The sequence below is a fragment of the Rhamphochromis longiceps genome, linkage group LG2, assembly GCF_057381845.1.
Source record: "Rhamphochromis longiceps isolate RC_006_pf linkage group LG2, R_longiceps_female_GT1.1, whole genome shotgun sequence".
Taxonomy (NCBI): domain Eukaryota; kingdom Metazoa; phylum Chordata; class Actinopteri; order Cichliformes; family Cichlidae; genus Rhamphochromis; species Rhamphochromis longiceps.
The window spans coordinates 40,609,855-40,630,426 of record NC_140558.1 but is presented as its reverse complement, the minus strand read 5'-3'; the positions used below and the strand labels follow the sequence as shown (position 1 = coordinate 40,630,426).

General features: G+C 39.1%; 1 long non-coding RNA gene across 2 annotated transcripts; it reads left to right on the top strand.

The window, feature by feature from the left end:
* The first annotated feature begins 6,163 nt into the window (after positions 1–6,163).
* Positions 6,164–10,255, top strand: LOC146677966 (uncharacterized). Of its 2 annotated transcripts, none has more exons than XR_014914404.1 (7): positions 6,164–6,543; positions 8,038–8,169; positions 8,287–8,386; positions 8,505–8,564; positions 8,654–8,744; positions 8,914–9,068; positions 9,734–10,255. It is a non-coding gene; the product is annotated as an uncharacterized LOC146677966 (long non-coding RNA). The 2 variants fall into 2 exon arrangements; XR_014914403.1 differs by having other exon boundaries at positions 6,166–6,543; positions 8,911–9,068.
* The last annotated feature ends 10,317 nt before the right edge of the window (positions 10,256–20,572 follow it).

Here is a 20,572-nt window from a genome sequence, read left to right as displayed (position 1 = left end):
GAGCCACATGGGGGAACTGAAAGGAGCAGGGGCGAGATGTAATCTTCTAATAATTCAGTTTTGTTCATTCGTGTTCTACTCCAGTTATAAAGGAAACATCCTGAAGAGGGATATGCAATAAAGCTCTTGCCTTCCATAAGACCCGTAGAGACCCATTGGTAGACGTAAATGTAGTTATGTGACATGTTGCACATCCTCAGGGATGTTTGATGAGGCTCGCTTCCTGATGCAAATCTTTTGTTTATCTTTTAATGTCATGTTTTTATACAGTAAAATGTAATTTGGGATAGGACTTTCAAACATTACAGCGATTACAGTGACCTTAACAGCTAAAATGTTATTTATTTAATATGTAGTTGTGGTCAGAACTTTACATACACTTATTATTGGCATGAAGGTAATGGTAATTTGGGGCTTTTCTTGACTTGTCTGAAGTGTTCTTTTTCCAAAGTGAAATGACTGTACACCATGGTTCTTTAATGAGTTTAAAAAACAAGAATCAGCTGCAAGCTCAAAGTTTAAAATTTATTTTGCATTTTCTCTAATCCACTCTCTGTCAAAAGTATAAATACAGGTTTTTATATATATATACAATCCCTTAAACTCATCTACTAACTGATTTAAATTTTTTAATAAGTAGTTCTACAACTTCCAGAATGTCTTTTAACTTGACAAATCCAAGAACTATTAACTTCTCGTTAGTGATCATGATCATTAACGGGTAGTTTCTCTTTGCCAGAATAAAATGATTTGTTTGATAGCACTTTTGGAGTAACCAATACTCAGAAAAATGGGAAAATCCAAGGAACTCGGTGAAAATCTAAGGAGAACTGTAGATTTACACGTTGGTAAGATCTCCTCGAGCCACTTTTAAAACAATGTAAGTACAAGTTATTTAGATGTGTCCAGAAGAAGGCCCAAAATTTCAAGAACAGCACAGGAACCACTGACTGGTAGTCCACTAGTCTGCCATGAAATGGAAACTAGTGGACTACCAGCATCACTGCCCAGAGTGAAGTGAACAAATTGAAACAAACTAATTGTGCTGAGAGAGGGGTCATTTACTATCAGACACTTGTCGGCTACTAAAGGGTGTGGCTGAGTTTTAACTTGTTAAGGGACATTTAACCAAATATTAGTGCAGGTGTACATGTATGTTTGGATCAGTAAGTATACTTTTGGCTGTGTGTCGATTAGAGAAAATCCCCCCAAAACACTGCTGCTGTAGGTTACCAGTAAGTGAGTAAAGAGCCCAAGATAGGATGAGAAATGACATTACTGAAAACACAGCACAAAGATGCAGCAGTACACCATAAGAACTAACATTACTTTTCCTGTTTATTTTCAGCCCACTAGCATGACTGTGAACCAAGTTTCAACAACAAACACAACTGAAAGTGACACCGGTGACAAAACAGATTAAATGTGAACCCAGTCACATCCAAATTAACACGGACCTACAGCAAATAAGACACAACACTGTGGCAAAAAAGCTCCTATTTTCTTCTGTCTTTTTTATTCAGAATTTACTTGCACAGATGAATGAGCAACAAGCTCTCCACATTAATTATCACCTGGTAGAACACATAGACAGCTTTGCTGCTATGAACAGTAAATATAAACTGGTCAAAACTGTAACAGATTTGTCTACAGTTAAGTTCTATTATTGCGTCTCTTATTTTCAGTCTTAAGATATGGGTTACCCTGAACATATCATGTTGATTAAAGAGCTTGGGCGTACTTGTTGATCAACCCTTACAGAAAATTACAAGCACTGTTAATTTAGGTCAGCTGTAGCATGAACCTTTCATTGGGTGGTGGTCTCATATATTTGTTAGCTGTCATTATCACCATCACTATCGCTGTCTTTAAGGTTATCCTTTGTATGTCTGCAATCTCCATGGCAACCAGCCCCTTGTGACAAAGCTGTCGTGCAGCCAGTAAGAATACGTCTCAGGTTGGGATTAGAAGAGTGACACAGCTGGCGGGATTCATGTGAACCATACCAGACATGGAGGTTCCAAGAGTGTCATAAGATGAGAACCTCTTCCACTACTGTTGATGATGGCCTGCCAGGTGGACCATTTACCTTCCTGTTGTTGGCTCACAGCCAAAATTGTGTATTTTTCGCATCCATTTTGGCTATTTCAGAGATGACAAGGTCTTTCTTCTCCGTTTTGGTGGCTTTGGATCATATGTTTGGCACTCCACCCCATCGTCGAGTGGCTTTGTTTGAGATTGTGTGAGCCCTGATTTACTGGTTGAGTTGCACTCCACTTGCATCATGTTTGTGCTTGGAGATTGGCAGCTTGTATAGCCAGGTCTTGTAAGCCTCTTAGATCTAGAAGAGCCTCACCCTTTCCAGACTGATTGACCGTCCTGGCCGGACACAACAGTCAATCTTGTGCAGAAGTTGAGTTGTTATGCTTGAGACCACATGCTTGTCGTGCATAGTCTACCAAGGCCTCTCACGGGTCCCCCTAAGAATCAGATTGTTTCACCACCAAGAGTAAAGACGACGCTATCATTCCTGGTCACTCTCTGAATTGAAAGGCTGCAAGAATTGATGGTGGGCTTGATTTTCATATGTGCCCATGCAAATAGCTCCTCCGGCTTTTTAAGGAGCCTTACTGTGCAGGCTGGGATTTGGAGAAGGGTGGTGACATTGTCCAAGTCCATACAGCTGGGAGTCTTTGACCTGAAGATATGACTCCTCTTACCATGTGTTTTCCACCTATTAGGATGATCTCAAATACTAATTATTAAAGTCATTGTTTAGTATCATCATCTCAAAAACTCGTTGAATCTTTATTGGCATTTAGCAGGTGATTTGTTATTAACTTTCTGAACACACTGAGATGTTTCAAGCACCCATGAATCGTGCTCTGGGATTAAACGGGTTAAGTGCCTCCCAGGGAAGAGTGCAGCTGTGAATAAATGAGTCATTTTTAAATTCCATCTCTGCTGGAAGTCCAGCAGTGTTGATGGGAAAATTATATTTGACCAAGAAAGGCAAACCGTCAGAGTGAGAATGACACAGGCTTCCAATTAAACCTGATCATAATCTTGTAAGCCTACACTATCACCAGGATACATACATTATTGAGATTGGGATATGCTAAGTCTTCCTTGTGTTCACAAAGTGAATATAAATTTGCCTTATCTGGAAGTGCGCTGTGACCTTGAATGGTTAATAAGTAGCTTTGTTTTGATTCATACACTACCATTCTTCTTTAAAAAACAAACAAACAAACAAAAAGACCTTTGAAGCTTGAAGGATGTTGTATAATTGCATAGCTTCATGGCTACACTAGCAGGCCAATTTCCACCACAAACAACCATGAAACAGAAGAAAGGTGTTTATTAAATAAGGCCCACACAGCAAGTAACAACAAAGCTTTGTTGCATCACCAAAAGAAGTCAATATCACTCTAAACTATAATAAATTAATAACTTCCCCCAGACCCTCAGGCATTAGGCGCTCATGCCTAAGGCAAAAGAGATGTTTTTGTTCATTTGTAAATTTTGGTTTGTTATACATACCTAAAACCTGCTGTTTGCAAATATGAAATATATGTATTTTATGTAATATTTACCAGAAGTCCTCTCAAAGAGAAAGAAATGATTAGCATAATTTTGCTAAATGTAACTATGGCCTGGAGGGCCTGCAATTCAATGTTGGAATGGCAGGCAAAAAGAGGTTGCTCAGGGCAGACAGTGATGGATGGGGAGTGTCTGGAGCCATCGGCTTAGTGTTAAGCATACGCTGCATTTCTCTCACTCGTCCCGCTGCCCTTTAAGGAGCATCAGCAGGCGCTCCATAACTCAGTGGTATATTGGAGGAGAGGAAGGTGGGACAAACAGCACTGGTCAGCCCTGATAAAGGTCTGTGTCCTTGAGAGGTGACCAAAGAGTAAACAGCATGAGATAATCCCTGTCTTTGTCATGTGGACATGGGAATATTTGTGCATATAGGTGTGTGTCTGGCTGTGTGTTTGTAGAGTGACAGTTAGAATCGGGGGTAGTGCGGCTGCGTTTCAGGGTAGTCCAGGTAGGTCTGATCAAGGTGTCCTAAAAATCTTTATCAGCCCATCATGAAGTAACAGCCTGAAGTAACTACAGCATCGTTCTGTTTCTTTCTGGTCATGTTTACTAATTCAAATATTCTTATTGAGATCAGCTTTGCTGTGGTTTATTGCAGAACAAGGCTGCCGTGACAGAAAGCCCAAAGCATTTATTTAGACAATTATATTTTAATTCAAACTTCTTCTTTTTTTTTTACTTAAGCCAAATTGCTAAATCTACCCATAAACAATGCAAACCACAGGCTTTGCTGCAGATTGTAAATGTAATTCATTATTACTATTAATAACGCTTTTCTACTCAATTTGAGCATTTACAGTGCTTTTTTTAATATAAACCTCATTCATCAATTCAGACACAATCCCCATAGAGATTAGGGAAACCAGGGATTGAACCCATGACCTTCCAATTAGTGTATGACCCCCTCTCCTTCTTCGCTAACCACAGCTGCTGCATTGTTCTTAATCTTATTTTTTTATTTAACAAGGATGCAATTTTCAGGAGTGTAACTTCAATGGACACCTTTTTCCATGTCTTCAGGTCTGCCATACCTCTGGATGTCATCTGATCATTAGCAAGGCTGCTTATCTGGTCCTGTGCGCCGGACCAAGTGTTCTTGGCCACTAGGATTTCTAGAAAAGTGCTGTGGTTGTACTTGCTTCCTAGCATTAATAAACTAGCTCTTTTACATATTGTGGCTCCTTAAGCTCAGTTTGACCTGTGTTCTTACGTTAATAAAATGATTAGTATGTAAAGAAACTGGATTGGCGTTCTCTGCCCTTTTTTTCATCCATTCATTCATTTTCTGAACTGCTTTTCCAGTTCAATTTCAAAGCGGGCCTGGACCCTATCCCAGCTGTCCCAGGCTAGCACATAGAGACATCCAACGCACCACACTCACACCACTGGGCATTATTGAATCACAGATCAGTTTAATATGCATGTCTTTGGGCTGTGTGAAGAAACTGGGGATTTTGGCAAACACTTGGTTAAGATTTTTCCTTTTCTGCCCCGTAAGTAAAAGGTGCAAGAAGGAGGTTCGAAGACGGAAATAATATAAATTTGAAACTTTCTGTAATGCCATAATATCACTAAGCGCACTCTTTGAAGTTTAGCGCAGAGCAGTAAAGTGAAAAAATGAGAGTGTCTGACTGGCCGACGGGGACCAGCTGAACCTGGGGGTAATCGTCCAAGGAATGTTTCATCAACTTGTACGCTCCCTACCTCAGCAGATTTGCATCCCCTCCTGTTCGCCTCATCTTTCCAACTTTCTCTCACTCCATCATTTGACGAATGACCCTGAACAGCTGTCAGGGTACACTGTAAAAAAAAGTCAGTAAAATATACAGCAAAACACCGTCAAATTCCAACGGTAATGGAGCGTAAAATCAAAAACTTCCTTTTACTGTATTAAATAGATTGAATAACCGTTAATTGTGAGACTGGATAAAACTTTGTTTTTTACTGTAATAAAATGTTGAAATTATAAATATTTTCTGTGAAAACAAATAAATATGCATACATTTTACAATTACATATTGTAATGTTGAAAATGTCTGAAAAACTTAGATTTTACGGTATTATTTGAGTAAAACTACATCTTTTGGGGTTGTGCACATTGGAATTCACAGTATAAAGCTGTAGATTTTTAAGCAAACAAAAACATTCATTTTTACAGAAACAAGATGTTAAAAAATAGGGTCCACCGTAATAATACAACCAGTACATACCATTAAAAAAAAAAGCAAATATCAGCAGTGAAAGACAATAAAACTGATAGTATTTTTTTATTTTAAAATTCAGATACTGATATACAGATTAAAAGTTAGGCCTGCAGTATATCATTGTTAACCTTCTGATAAAAAAATCAACAGCAAAAGAAGATGTTAAAAATAAAGTTTATGGTTGTGAATAAAATTGATTTCAATAATCTTTTTTAATTATTATTTTAAAACAACTTTATGTTGTTGTGTTTCACGCCATATTATCAGACCACCTTAAGTGGGTCGGCCTTAAATTTTGAATTTGTGTGATCGCTGTTGATTGGTAGCTAAACTGCTGGTAAACTGTGTACAGACGTTTTACGTTCGAATTGCAGAGAAAAAAAATCTGGTAGCAACATTGTGCAGTATGAGCGAACCATTTCACCAAAAAAAGGGGAAGCAAGGTAAGACGTGGCTGCAGCGGTCTGCAGACGTGACTTCTGATCAAATTCGAACCTCCTAAAGAAACAAAGAGCGACGTTACATTGCGGGATGACGTCACCTGAAAATGACCAATAGCGCGGCGCGCTGCTGAGCTGTGTGCCAACCGCTCTTTTTTTCATGCAGGAGACTCAAGTTGGCTTCGCTAACGGACACAGTTTTGAACTCGTATATTAGCGCCATTTATTGCTGCTTGGACCACAGCATCTTCGGAATTTGTAGACATCCTGGCAGCTTACAATTAGTTCGAGGTGAGGTGAGTACATGCAACTTCAAGTTATCTCTGTTATAAAAATCCACCAGCCCAGCGTTTATAGATAATTTTAGCAGTTCGTTTTTTATGAGTGAGGTTGTGAATTTAGTTAGCATTTGTGAGTTGAGTTAGCATTACTGTTGCGAGGGAAGGATTGCTCTGGATTAGTTTCTGTATATGGCGTGCTTAATTCGCTAGGGAGGAATTACCAAAGTACTTGGAGTTATGTTAACGTGTAATTTCTGTGGTAAGGTAGTTCAGTCATCAAGGGGCTACGTGCTTCATTGTAAACTGCATCGGAATGAGCCACGTTGTTTCTTTCGGTGTATTGAAGCAGGCTGCAAGCAGACATACACCAGGTATGGCGCGTTTAAGGCTCATTTTTACCGAAGACACTCTGCCCCCACCCATGTCACTGGTGTGGTGGTGGTTTCTTCGTTTACATGTGCAATGGCGATGTGTGAACGTCAGTGTCAGAACTCTAAAGAGTTAATAGCTCATCTGAAGAGCCATATTGTGGAAGGACACGTGGTCACTTGTCCAGTAAGAGGATGCACAAATACCTTTAGAGTTAAATCGTCTTTTACTGCTCACATGTCACGTAAACACAGAGTTTTCAGACAGCAGCATTGGTGATTTATATAGAGAGTCTGCATGTCAATCATCATCTGTTCCAACCACATCAGATGACTTTGTACCCTTGATTTCCGAGCCTGCTGCACAGTCTATTACACATGAAGATAACATGGAAATGCCCCCTGAATTCTGTGATCTTTTTCTGAGAAACGTTTCACTATTCTACTTAAAATTGCAGGGTCAGTTTCTACTGCCTGCTTCAACCATACAGAACATTGTAGAGGAAATGCAGAACATGCATGAGTTGGGACAGACATACAGTTTGGGTAAACTTGCATCACTGTTAAAAGATGACACATCATTATCAGAGGAGGACATCAACAAAGTCTGTGAGTCTGTCAAAAGCTATGATCTTTTTTCTGCATGTCATACCGGGCCATTGAGGACAGTGCACTCCAGAGCTCAGATCTTTAAAAAAGCCTTCAACTATGCGGAACCAAAGAAAATATTTTTAGGGAGAGATGAAAACAGAAAAGATAGGTTTGCCTATTATGTGCCTTTAAGAGAGACTTTGAGATGTCTGCTAGAGTCTGATCTGTGGCAGAAATCAGAAGAGCCCTCTACTGAGCCTCCTGCTGATGTTCTGTGTGACATAAGTGATAGTAAGCTGTTTTAAATAAAATGATTTTTTTGGTCAAAACCCATTGACTTAATTGATTTCTATCCATTAACATCTTACATGAAGTATGGGTACCAAATGGTTCCACTGAAACACAGTGTGCTGTCACAATAATGGTGCTGTTAGTTTGGTACTTACGAAACACTGTATAAAAGTGTAGTATCAAGCAAGATCAGCTTCATATTTTAAGACCAAAGGTACCACTTGGTGTAAATTGACCTTTATTCACATTCTTTTATCAGACATCTTGGAAATGGGGGGCAGCATAAGGAGTTCCATTACTAAGGTGCTGCCGGACCTGTCTGCCTCAATCCTTGAAATTGTACTGGAGGCACTACAATCATTAGGAGTGGAGACATCTGAGAAACAAACCAGTAAGTATTATGATTTCATTGCACAATAGCCATGAAGGACTTTCTGTTTTTTCTATTATGCTTTGGCCAAGGTCCAAAAAGTACAATTAATCTATTGTTTGTGATATTGTTTTACAGCACCAAATATGGAAATTTCAAGCCAGGCCAGCATATCGTCTCCATCTGTTTTAAGGTTTAAGGGTGGTGGCACAGCTAAGACCCAAGAGTCTCTTTCAAGGTTAGTAAAGTAAACAGATTCAAGAAGATATTTTACACATTTCTTTGTCGTCTGTCTCTAAATCTTATTTTGTCTTTATTATGATTAAAAAGGTTTGTTTTGTTCCTGCCCTTTTCAGACACTGAATTTGAGCAGAAACCATAAGGATACTCAAAGGACCTGTGACTCTCAGGAAATGGTGAGATTTCAGGTCATAATCTTTTTTTTTCCATTAAATTAATTTTCCTTTTTCCCTTTACAATATTGCTGTTTTGTTTTTGTAAACAGCATCAAATGAGAGAGACAGATGAAACAGTTTCAAGACAATGGCAGGAAAAAAATGCTGAAGATTGAAACAAACCTTGGCTGGAAATATTTGGTATGTGTTTTACCGTAAATCAAATTGTTGAAAAACATTCAGCTACACTGTAACACAGGGAAACTTGATTTGCACTTATTTTGTTACTTTAATTTCTTGTCTCATTATTTTTGTCAGTTATTATTGTTTATGGTGTATGCCCTTCTTGTTTTCCTTCTGAATGCAGAAGGTATCTAGCCAGTCCACAATGAAAGCTTCGTTGCACCCAATGAGTCTTCTGGCAGAAATGATGGCGACTGTATTCTTTGGTTTCCCTAAACATCACACCCTGCCTGTTTATACGAGGCTCTTCAATTAAGTCTGCACCCAAAGATTCAATAAGAGGTAAGCAGTGGTATTATTCAAGTTTTGCTAAAGAAAGATGGACAGGAGACACTAATCTTAATCAGCCGAGCTCAGGTTCATGTCCAGGTGAGCAGTTTCATACGCTATAAAATGTAGATTGAATGATAGGTCTCATCACCATGCATTCAGCCATTAACTTCAAGTTCTATGATAAATCAATACGAAACTTAAATACGTTTTCCAACAAATTATGATTGTGATTAGGGCTGCGTTGTCTATGTATAACTTTTACATAAGTAGATTTAAAGTATAACTATTGCCAAAACGCAACCTGGGCTGGTTTTTTTTTTTTTTTTTTTTTTTTTTTACTGTATCGATTTTGATGTGCTCAAATTTATGCCCCGGCCCCCTAGTATTCCCATTCACTGGCTATTGACCACAAAACAAAATCACGGTCAATCTCAAAAACGGCTTGTTTGTCGTAATTATGCTTTTAGATATATGTTTGTCTCGTTTACAGTAAAAAAAAAAAAAAAAACTGAAAAAAACAGCCCAGGTTGCATTTTGACAATAGCTTTAAGAACTGTATATTTTACACTTAAGAAATCATTTATCATTAGATCTGGTTTTGGCAGCACGTTTTGTTCATTTCTGTGCATTTTGCTCAAGCACTGATCAAACTTTGTCCATTTTTTTTGCTGCAGAGGGGATCCTGCCAGTCCAAAGTGAACTCCTGATGGACATTGAAGTACTCCTGCAGAGCTTGTATCTTCAACACCATGCGCATTAGAAACTCCACCGAGTCCTTTCCTTCACCAAGGCAGGACCCAGTGACTCATTACTGTTGATAGGTCAGGGGCAGGTAATATTTTGTTTCATGTTTATTCATTCCTCCATGGATTACCAGCCATATATATGGACACATGCTGTATTCTCAAGATCTATGCTGTTTTGTAGGAATAGAGAAAATAATATGTTTAGTCTGTTTTCAAATGGTATGTCAAATTTTCTCATTGTTTATCAGTAATATTCTCTACCTTGGTTGTATATGAGCATCTTTAGATTTTTCTATATTTAGCGGTTGCAAATGTAAAATGTACGGTAAACCATTTATGTTCCTCATATTGTACTGTATTTTTAGCGGTAAAATACCGGCAGCTGTGGTTGCCAGGAATTTACCGTAAAATGTATCTGGTCAAAATAAAATGCTGTAATTTGTTATACAATTTCACTGTGTTTTTTACTGTCAAAGGTTTTAATAAGGTTTAACATATTTCTGTTATTTTTACAGTTATTTACAATAATAGGGTCTATCCTATTACTGTTAAATTAACAACAAATTACTGTAAATATTATTATATTATTACTTTTTTTTTTTTACTGCAAATATCCGTAAAAAGCTATGGAAAGTTGCATTTTTTTACATTAAATTGCTGTATAATTGACAAATATATTTGGTTTTTTCTATCATGATTTTGGTAAAATAATACGTTGTCTACCTTAAAAATTAGGGTTACAAAACCAGTATACCGTATTGTCTTTTACAGATTCCACATTTTTTACACGGTATATTCCTGGCAACCACAGCTGCCGGTATTTTACCGTAAATTTGACAGATTTTTTTTTTACAGTGTAGCAACATTTAATGGCTTCTGCAATCACAGTGACTTGTCTGCAGTAAACAGATCCCTTCGCGTTTCTCTGTCATATGGAGAAAAACAGCACAAGCACTAGCAGAGAATCTCTCCATCACTGAGACCCCTACTTATGCAATCAAGTGGGTGACATATGTTTAAATGAAAAATTACCCTTGTGCTGTCACCAGTTGTATGAACAATGTCGTCATCTGAATTTGTTAATGCGGTAATGGCATGTCATATTCAGGGTAAGGCAGGCAAATTAAATGGTGTGAACGGGGAAGGGAGTTCGTGCAGAAGTTAAAATATCAAGCTATAGTTAAAGGCAATGCACAGTAATAATGTTGTTACACAGTCCTGCAAAGTTTTTAGAATATGCTCAGAGAAGACTCATGACACATCGGAAAGGGAAGGAAAAGGTGGTGTATTTTTTCTATTTTTGCACTCATGCTTATGCCAGTGAAAGCCGCTGGGCTGAAAGAAAAAAAAACGTGTTTCTCCAGCTGCTGCTCGGCATTAGGCAAGCATAAATTTGAGAGGGGTACAAATCCATCTCATTTGATTCTGTTTCCATCCTAAACTTGAGAAAAACAACAATGTTGTTACTCAGACTGATGAGCAGTGCCAGAAGTGGCTTCAAGCAATGATTGAGCTTTGATTTCTGAGTGTTTACCTCCTTCATATTCACCTGAAATATACCTACAATACAAAGAAGCTTAGATAAAAATGAAAACACTGCTAATATATTTACTGTTCAAACGCATATTTTCTTTTTGCAAGAAAAAACACATGCTGACGGGTCCGTGTTGCACTTAGAGCGACGGGGTAAAAAAAAGAAAGAAAGAAAAATCAATGCACACCTTGCAGTTTATGATGATATCATGACAGCACATATAGATCATACTGATGCCTCAAGGCTTTCTGAAAAGCTAATAAATTTATTTCCATTTTAGTGCTATTTTATTACCATCTGCTGTATTTCTCTTTAGTGGGGTCTTCTTTGACTCTAAATAAAAGCACACAGCATAATATGAGGCACCATCAAGTTAACCACTGCTTTTGTGAATATTTAATGTTGTAACTACTGGAATTATAGCCACATAAATTGCGCAACACTATTCATGTGTTTATCTTTTATTGTGAATGCAAACCCTTTTGTCTTAGGATTCTTAAATTACAACATATATTTGTACATTTTGGCTGCTAATGAAATAGTATGTCTTGATGTAGGAAAGGATTATCATTTATTATAGATTATTGCTGTGCTTTCTTATATCTTCCACTCTTTAAATGCTGCTGTGCTTCAACTAAATGAGGAGAAGACTGAAGTTCTTGTTTGTGCTCCTAAAAATTTTGTACCTTGTGTTATGGAAAACTTGGGTCCACTTGCTACATTTGCAAAACCGTCTATCAGGAGCCTTGGTGTTAGTATTGACTCAGCTCTGACTTTGGATGCCCATGTAAAATCTTTGGTTCGCTCCTGTTTTTATCATTTGAGAAACATTGCTAAGCTGAGTCCCATTGTATCACGCTCCGAATTAGAAATTGTCATTCATGCATTTGTTTCATCTCGTCTGGACTACTGTAATTCTTTGTTTACTTGTTTATGTAAAGCCTCTTTGGAGCGTCTGCAAGTTGTTCAGAACGCTGCTGCAAAGCTTCTGACCAAGTCCTCCAAGTCCTCCCATGTCACACCCCTGCTGATTCAGCTGCACTGGCTCCCCATTAAATTCAGGATCCAGTTTAAGGTTTTGACCTTGACTTTCAGGGCCCTGCATGGACAAGCACCAACATATATAAGTGAACTTTTGCATCCATACATTCCCAGAAGGTCCCTGAGGTCATGTGACCAGGGCTTGCTTGCTGTCCAGCACACGAGGCTGAAAACAAAAGGCGACAAAGCTTTTGGAACTGTGGCCCCCAGATTGTGGAACTCTCTCCCTTTGAGCCTGAGATCTGTGGACTCAGTGGTCGCTTTTAAAAAACAGCTAAAAACCCATCTCTTTAAACTTGCTTTTAGTTGATTTTTATTTTTAGGTTTAGCTTCTGTGAAGCACTTTGTGATTTTTATCTTGAAAGGTGCTATATAAATAAAGTTTTACTTACTTACTGTGGTTGTGTGGGTTCTCTCCAAAAACACCAACTTCCACTCGTGCTCCAAAAACAGCCATGGTTTAGGTGAACTGTTGATTCTAAATGGGTGGTAGATGTGAATGGTAGAGGGTGTGGTTGCCTGCGTTAGCCCTGCGACAGACTGGCGATACTTCCAGGATGTATGCTGCTACTTGCCCTGTGACAGCCGGGATAGACTCTAGACTCCTGCAATCCTGAACTTGATAAGCAGAAGACAATGTATAATGGATTACCTCGATGTCTAAGTTTAAGTTCCTTTTTCCTAGATCTACAAAGTCGGTTGGCAAAGAGATGTTTGTGAAAACAGTGTCCCGACTGATCATGGCTTGCTGACTTTCACTACATGCACGACATTAACATTTTACTCAGGGAGCCACTAACCTAAACCAAATGGATTATCCAGTAGTGAAAACGTGGCTGATGCAGACTCCATGTGCTACATGTGAGAAATGATAACTTCCTACAGTGTCACAAGCAAATTCTTCCAAAATTCATGCATGATACAAGCTTATGATAACGCCTCCCATCATAAAATGGTCAGAGTTTGTTGCTGGCATCTATTGTCAGTCCCCATGGTCAAGTTATTCTTGTGCTGATATTATGCAGCCTGAACCTGGCATTAGTTTTCTGCTTCGTCTCAAGTGATGCTGTCCTGAATATTTGTTGAGAAAGCACTTTTCTTACTTGACTGAGTACCGGCAATAGAAAGTAAAGTGTATTTGGTCAAGCAGTCATGTGAACATCTTCGTCCGGGAGTCAGTGTGAGCATGCATGATAAATAGATACCTGTGTCAGCTGGTCATTGAGCCACATGTTCAATGATGTGCATCTGCACAGTGTGATGAATTGAGCAGTGAGATCTGTCTGCAAATGTTTTATTCTTTGTGACGGCTCATTGCTCAGTGGCGATGTGGAGTGTGGATGAGCATGAATGGCACCATCTGAGGATAACAGGCCTCATGGGCAGAGGGGGTGTGTGGGACCCTGTTTAGGGTACATCTGGACAACTGGCTGTCCTCTTCTGTAAGAGCCAGAGTCAGCTGAAAGTCCAGCTGTCACTTCTGCTGCAGTGAGGTCTGATTTCCCCCCTTCAGTTTCCAACTTCAGATCAAACTATGTGACTTAGTTTAACTTTAAACTTCCCATCTAGTGGTGACCTGGTAGCAGATTGGTCACAATCCATGATGCCACATAACCACAAATGCCCTGAGCAGCAAGTGCTTAATTTGTCTCTGCTTGGCCAGAGAATTAGCTGTGTGTCAATATCCTGCTTCTTCACTGTAACAGTCAAATACAAGAAATAGGTTTAAAGAAAGAAAGTGTACTTATTGCATTTTCCTAAGCCTCATCCATCCAGCTGAAGGCACTTAAATAATTTTAACTAAAATTCTCTGTTTATACCTGTGATTTAATTTGATTTGGAAAATATTCCAGTATGTTGTTAATATATCCCTTCTCTAAATTAAACTGAAAAATAATGTTACTTTTATCATGACAAGTGGAAGCCATGTGTTGGTAAAGAAGGGAGAAAATTAATGTTTTTTTGAATCAAGCGTTTCCTCACATGATTGCTTTATATTCGTACTAGCAGCCTAATGAAAGACTCAAATAAGAGAAAATTGCTTATTGTATATCCTGTTTCCCCACTCAAGGGTCTATTTTTAATGTATTTGTACTAGCTCCTACAGATGTTTCTCATTTGATTCAGTCAAAATGGTTCAAACAAACATGCCAAAGTTAATAAAATGAAATTGTCTTTGAATGTTTAGAAGCGGCTGCATTGGAGATATTGCTGTAGCTGCTGCTGCTTCCTGAGTCTTAAACAAAACGTATCTGGAGGCCATGCAGGTTGTTGCGAATTAATTCTGAAACCTTCCACATGACAGTGACTTTATTTTGACCAAATAAAATCCGGCAGGGAAGGAGGGACCTAAAAACTTTTTAATATATTCACTTCTTTATATTTCACTGTTCCTATGAAATAAATTTCCACCACCGATTTGACATTTAAAAAAAATAAATTAAAATGTTTTATTTCCTTCTTTGTTTGCTTGTTTTTTTCTTTACCTGAGGAAAAAGGCCTTGGTGACGATCTCTCTGGTATTATTAAGACCAGTTACAAATTTAAAAAACAATAAAATGGAAGTTTCAACTTGCACTTAATTATAATAAACCTCCACTCTGTCACGTTTAAATCGGATAATACCTAACAAGAGAAGCTTACAGTGGACTAATACAAAAGGAGAGCAGACTTTCACAATAACTTTCCCTTTTAAAGCCTTCATGCACTCACAACACCTTAGGCCCACAATTCCAATTAATGAATCTCAACTTTCTGCTGTCTCCCTAATGAGGGGGCGTTCAGGAACTAAGGTGCTGGTCCTGTGACCCTCCTCTGATCTCTACATGTGACAAAATGATGCTTTACCTAAAGGACATTATACCTTCAGGGAGGGGCAAATGTAAATGATGACAGTACGCACCCCCCTCTTCATCTATGCCATCTTGTTCTCCATTATTTTTAATCACTGGAGTGCTGAAGGAGCAGATCACCTTGTTAAACTGTGTCTGCTGTGGTTGAAAACTCCGTAAAAGCTCAGTTCTTTACATACAGACTGAATACACAATAAATGCCAAATATCAAGCAGAAAATAGCAAGATATGTTTTAAACATTGTAATATTCTTTGCTGGCTGTTCTCATTTTGCATACACTGAACTTGCCGAGATGTGTTTCTCCTCTTTTCCGTCGGTCAGTGATTATAGTGGATATTTACAACCCACTTGTTTTTTATTTGGATTTTGCAGAATATCCCAGCAGTTTGGTTGTAAAGTGGTTTATAGGGAAACTGCGTTTCCTAACCAGTGATCTTTTCAAATGATTGCCCTAAAAAACAGATTTTTTTCATATGCCTTTGCCCAAATCCAACGAATTGAATTTTGAGAATTCAATAGCCACCATTAGGTGGGAAAGTGGATTCAAAAGCACCCATCAGGATGGGGAAAAGGCAGTTGTCTTGAGTTTAAATTCGTTGACAGTTAAAGAACAACAACTGGTTTTCCGTCTACTACTTGTACCTTACTGCAGTCCGATGTGTATCTGACAAATATTTATGTTTGGTGCTCTGTGCAATCATTATTATGTGGTAAAGAGCAGAATAATGCTGCTATGTGTACTCAACTTTTATTTATTTATTTACATTTTTTATTATTTCTTCATGTAAGCTGCGTAATTGGCCGTAGGTTCTGCTGCCACACATTTGTGCCTGCAGACAGTTACAGCGGGATATATATGTCACTTGCTACTTACAGGATGCCACATCAGCATGAGTCTTTGTCACATTCACTCTCGCTAGAGTATACAAAAAAAACAAAAAAACAATGTCATCCAGAAGCTTTCCAAAAAATCAATTACAAACACTTTCAGTTCAGCCACACTGAGGATGTCCCTGTAGTTGAGAAATGCACTGAATTTTACATCCACTGATCTTGTTAGAGCCAAATTTTTCACAATTATCACAAGAGCAGGATAACTTTCTACTTTTGACAGCAGAAGTACCGTCATCGGGTCACTGCGATCAAGGGTGATAATAGATAAAGATGGGACAATAATAGGGATTGGATGATGGGACAATGAGCTGATATAAGCTGATATACCAACCTCATAATTCATTCATTATCTGTCCATATTTTCATTTAACTACACATATCCAACACTGACACAAGGAGAAATGTTATTTGTACATTACAGGGCAAGTTTCTTGTTCAGACTTTTTGATTTTGTAAAGTAAGCCCAGTGAGTATGCAAATTGTCATAGTGATATGGCAGGTGAGATGGGTATTGACCTAGGGAAGAGAGGAAATCAATATCTTGCCATTTCAGGTCCCTTTGGGCTTTTTTTAGTAACTCGGTGCACAGGCGTTAATCACTGAGTCAATTGTTTCATTAATCAAGTGAGAAGTCTCAGAAAGTGGAGATGGGTGTGAAAGCTCTCTCTCTCTCTCCTTCTCCCTCTGCCCTGTCCTCGCTTTGACAAGTAGATAACTATCCCTAAAAGAGAGGAGATAGAGGTGACTGTGCTGCACTGGAGCCAAATCTCACTGGGAGGCTGTCAGGCTGAGTTCCAATACTGAAAGGTCTCCTTTTTCCTCAGCTGCTGCTTTGGGGGAGGTGGCATGAGCAATTGTATTCTGACAGTTTCTCTAACTTCCTTAGTCTTGTGAAATCTACATAACAGAACAGTCATGGCTGCATGAGACATTTGATGATCTGTTTTGTGTCTTTTGTGGCTCAGGATATGGAAAAAATGTCAAGTGGAAGTCATGATAGATTGCTTGCTTGCTTCCTTATTGTACACTTTGAGATATATTAAGCTGGATAAACAACCAATTAGTTTTTATACAAATGTTTGTGGTTAGATGTTAGAATTCCAGATTTGCTTTAAAAAAATAAAGATTTTATGCTTTGTTTTATATATAAATATAATCTCCTCCCACTCCCACCCACTTGGGTGTGTGGTACAGGTTTGTTCCTCAAACCTTGGTCCCCCTCCAGAGGCCGGGGAGTTTGAGGGATTCCATTCAACTTTCTTTATATAGTACCAAATCACAACAACAGTTGCCTTTAGGCACTTTGTAATGTAAATTATAAAGACCCTTCAATAATACAGAGAAAACAGGCACTGGGTCACCTGATCCAGGCCTATACGCTTTATCAAAGAGAAGCTACATTAATGATACTTACCCTGGATCCAGATGAAACCATGCTGTCCTTTGATGTAGTCTCTCTCTTCACTTGCATACCCACCACGGAGTCAGTGGAGACTGTCAGAAAACGACTACAAGAAGACAGCTCCTTGGAGGCTTTTACAGACAAAAACATGGCTGTGCCATGGGCTCCCCCGTGTCACCTATTGTAGCCAACCTTTACATGGAGGAAGTGGAAAGGAAGGCTCTTGGCTCTTTCAAAGGAAGAGTACCCAGCCACTGGTACAGATATGTGGACGACACCTGGGTCAAAATCAAGACACAAGAAGTGGAATCCTTCACTGCGCACATTAACGCTGTGGATAAAAACATCAAGTTCACCAGGGAAGACACAAAGGACAACTGTTTGCCTTTCCTGGACTGCGCTGTGCACATTGAAGAGAACGGCAAACTCAACATCGAAGTTTACTGGAAGCCCACACACACGGACCAGTACCTCCTCTTTGACTCCCATCACCCTTTGGAACACAAACTTGGAGTAATCAGGACCCTACACCACTGGGCAGAACATGTTCCCTCTAAGCCTGAAGGGAAAAAGAAGGAACACACACATGTAAAGGAAGCACTCAAAACATGTGGTTATCCTAAATGGGCGTTCTTAAAGTCAGCAAAGAGGCACAGAAAAGAAGACCAGACACCAGCGAGGGATGATAAGAAGGACAGACGCAACAATATTGTCATCCTCAGGAGAGTTTTCTCCAAGCACGACATTTCAGACCCAGCAACACGCTCAGACAAAAACTGGTTCACCCGAAAGACAAAACTCCAAAACACAAACTTAACAACGTGGTGTATGCTGTACAGTGCAGTGAGGAATGCCCAGACCTCTGCATCGGAGAGACCAAACAGCCACTTCACAAGCGCATGGCACAACATAGTAAGTAAGTAGGTAAAGTTTATTTATTAAACGCTTTTCATAGACAGTCAGAAAGCGCTGCACACAGAGATTAAAATAAACAGTACGATAAATAGCAAAATGCGCAATATACACAATATAGAGTTTAAATGTAAATTAAAATATAAAAATGTAAACAGCATTGGTCAACAGAAAGCTTGTTTAAACAGTAAAGTTTTTAACTGTTTTTTAAAGGATTCCACAGAGTCAACCAAACGTAGTTGTAGAGGTAGACTGTTCCACAGCCTCGGTGCCACAGACTGAAAGGCTCCGCCCCCTTTCGTCTTCAGACGTGTTCTGGGAGCAACCAACAAACTCTGAGTCTGTGAGCGGAGACGGCGAGCAGCAGTGTATTTAGTGAGAAGCTTGGATGAATAATCTGGGGCCATTCAGTGCCCTGTACGTTAAAACAATAATTTTAAAACGAATTCTAAAATCTATTGGGAGCCAATGTAAAGAACATAAAATAGGAGTGATGTGAGCTCGCTTGCTAGAGCGAGTTAGTAGTCTGGCTGCTGCGTTTTGTATAGCTTGGAGGCAAGAAAGAGATGATTTATCCAAGCTGGTAAACAGGAAATTACAATAATCTAAACGCGATGACACAAATGCATGGACAGTTTTTTCCAGTTCAGCTAAGGAGACCATATGTCGCAGTTTAGAAATGTTCCTTAAATGAAAGAAACAGGAACGAGACAGAGGTTTTACGTGTGAGTCAAAGCCCAGAGAAGAGTCAAATATTACTCCAAGATTTCGAATATTTGGCTCAGCAGAAGAACAGAAAAGGGCAAGAACCGGACTGATTTTAGAATATAGATCAGGAGGAGCTATGATCATGGTCTCTGTCTTGTTCATGTTTAAAACAAGGTAATTGTTAGAAAGCCAATCAGAGATTTGAGTTAAAGCCTGGACTAGGGTGGACAGCCTATCCAGCTGATGAGGCTTAAAGGACATATACAGCTGAATGTCATCGGCATAGAAATGATAAGACAGGTCACTAAAAGACTGAATAATGCAGCTAAAGGAAGCATATAAAAAGAAAATAATAATGGACCCAAAACTGAACCCTGTGGAACCCCGCAGGTCAGGGCAGCAGTGTTTGAGAACCTATCAGTCCTAACAGAAAAAGTCCTGTCTGATAAGTAGGAAGAAAACCAGTCTAAGGCGGTGCCAGATACACCAGCCAGAACCTTCAGCCTGTTGAGTAGGATTTTGTGGTCGATGGTGTCAAAGGCAGCGCTAAGATCAAGCAAAATGATCACGGAACAATTTCCTGCATCAGATGCCATTAGTAGATCATTATAGACCCTTAAGAGACCGGTCTCCATAGAGTGCTGCTTCTGAAAGCCAGACTGAAAAGGGTCAAAAATCTGCAATCAGCATAGTAAGGACCTGAACTGATTTTCTACAATCTTTTCTAGTAATTTACTTATAAATGGCAATCTTGAAATAGGACGATAACCACTAGGGGAGGTAGGATCTAGATTCTGTTTTTTTTTAACAGAGGGGTTACCTCAGCATGTTTAAAATAGGACGGGACACAGCCTTGCCTCAGTGAATTGTTGATGATGGATAGTAATGTGGGACCAATGCTGGTGAGAGTCCCAGACAGGACAGAGGGGAAGGTAATACATCTAAGGAGCATGATGAGGATTTCATTTTACCTATTACTGCAATTAAGTCATTGAGTGTGATTGGAGAAAAATAAGTAAATGACCCGGGACAACAAGGGGCATCTTCATAGGGGGAGGCACTTGAGCAGATTTTGGATCTAAAGTCCATCACCTTATTTACAAAGTAATTGAGGAAAGTGCTGCAGTCTTCGTCAGAAAGTAACACAGCATGCTGAGTTGGAGGAGAAACAATACTACTGACTGTATCAAATAGAATTCTTGGGTTATTTTTATGACGATTTATGAGATTATTGAAGTAAGAGGATCTGGCCTCTTTAACTGACTCATTATATAAGTGAAGAAGTTCTTTGAAGTGTTCCCGATGGACAACCAGCCCAGTGGACTTCCAGAGATGCTCTGCTTTTCGACAGGAGAGTCGAAGACCACGGGTTTGATTATTTAACCATGGTGTGCAGGAACTAACAGTGCAATTACTAGTTTTG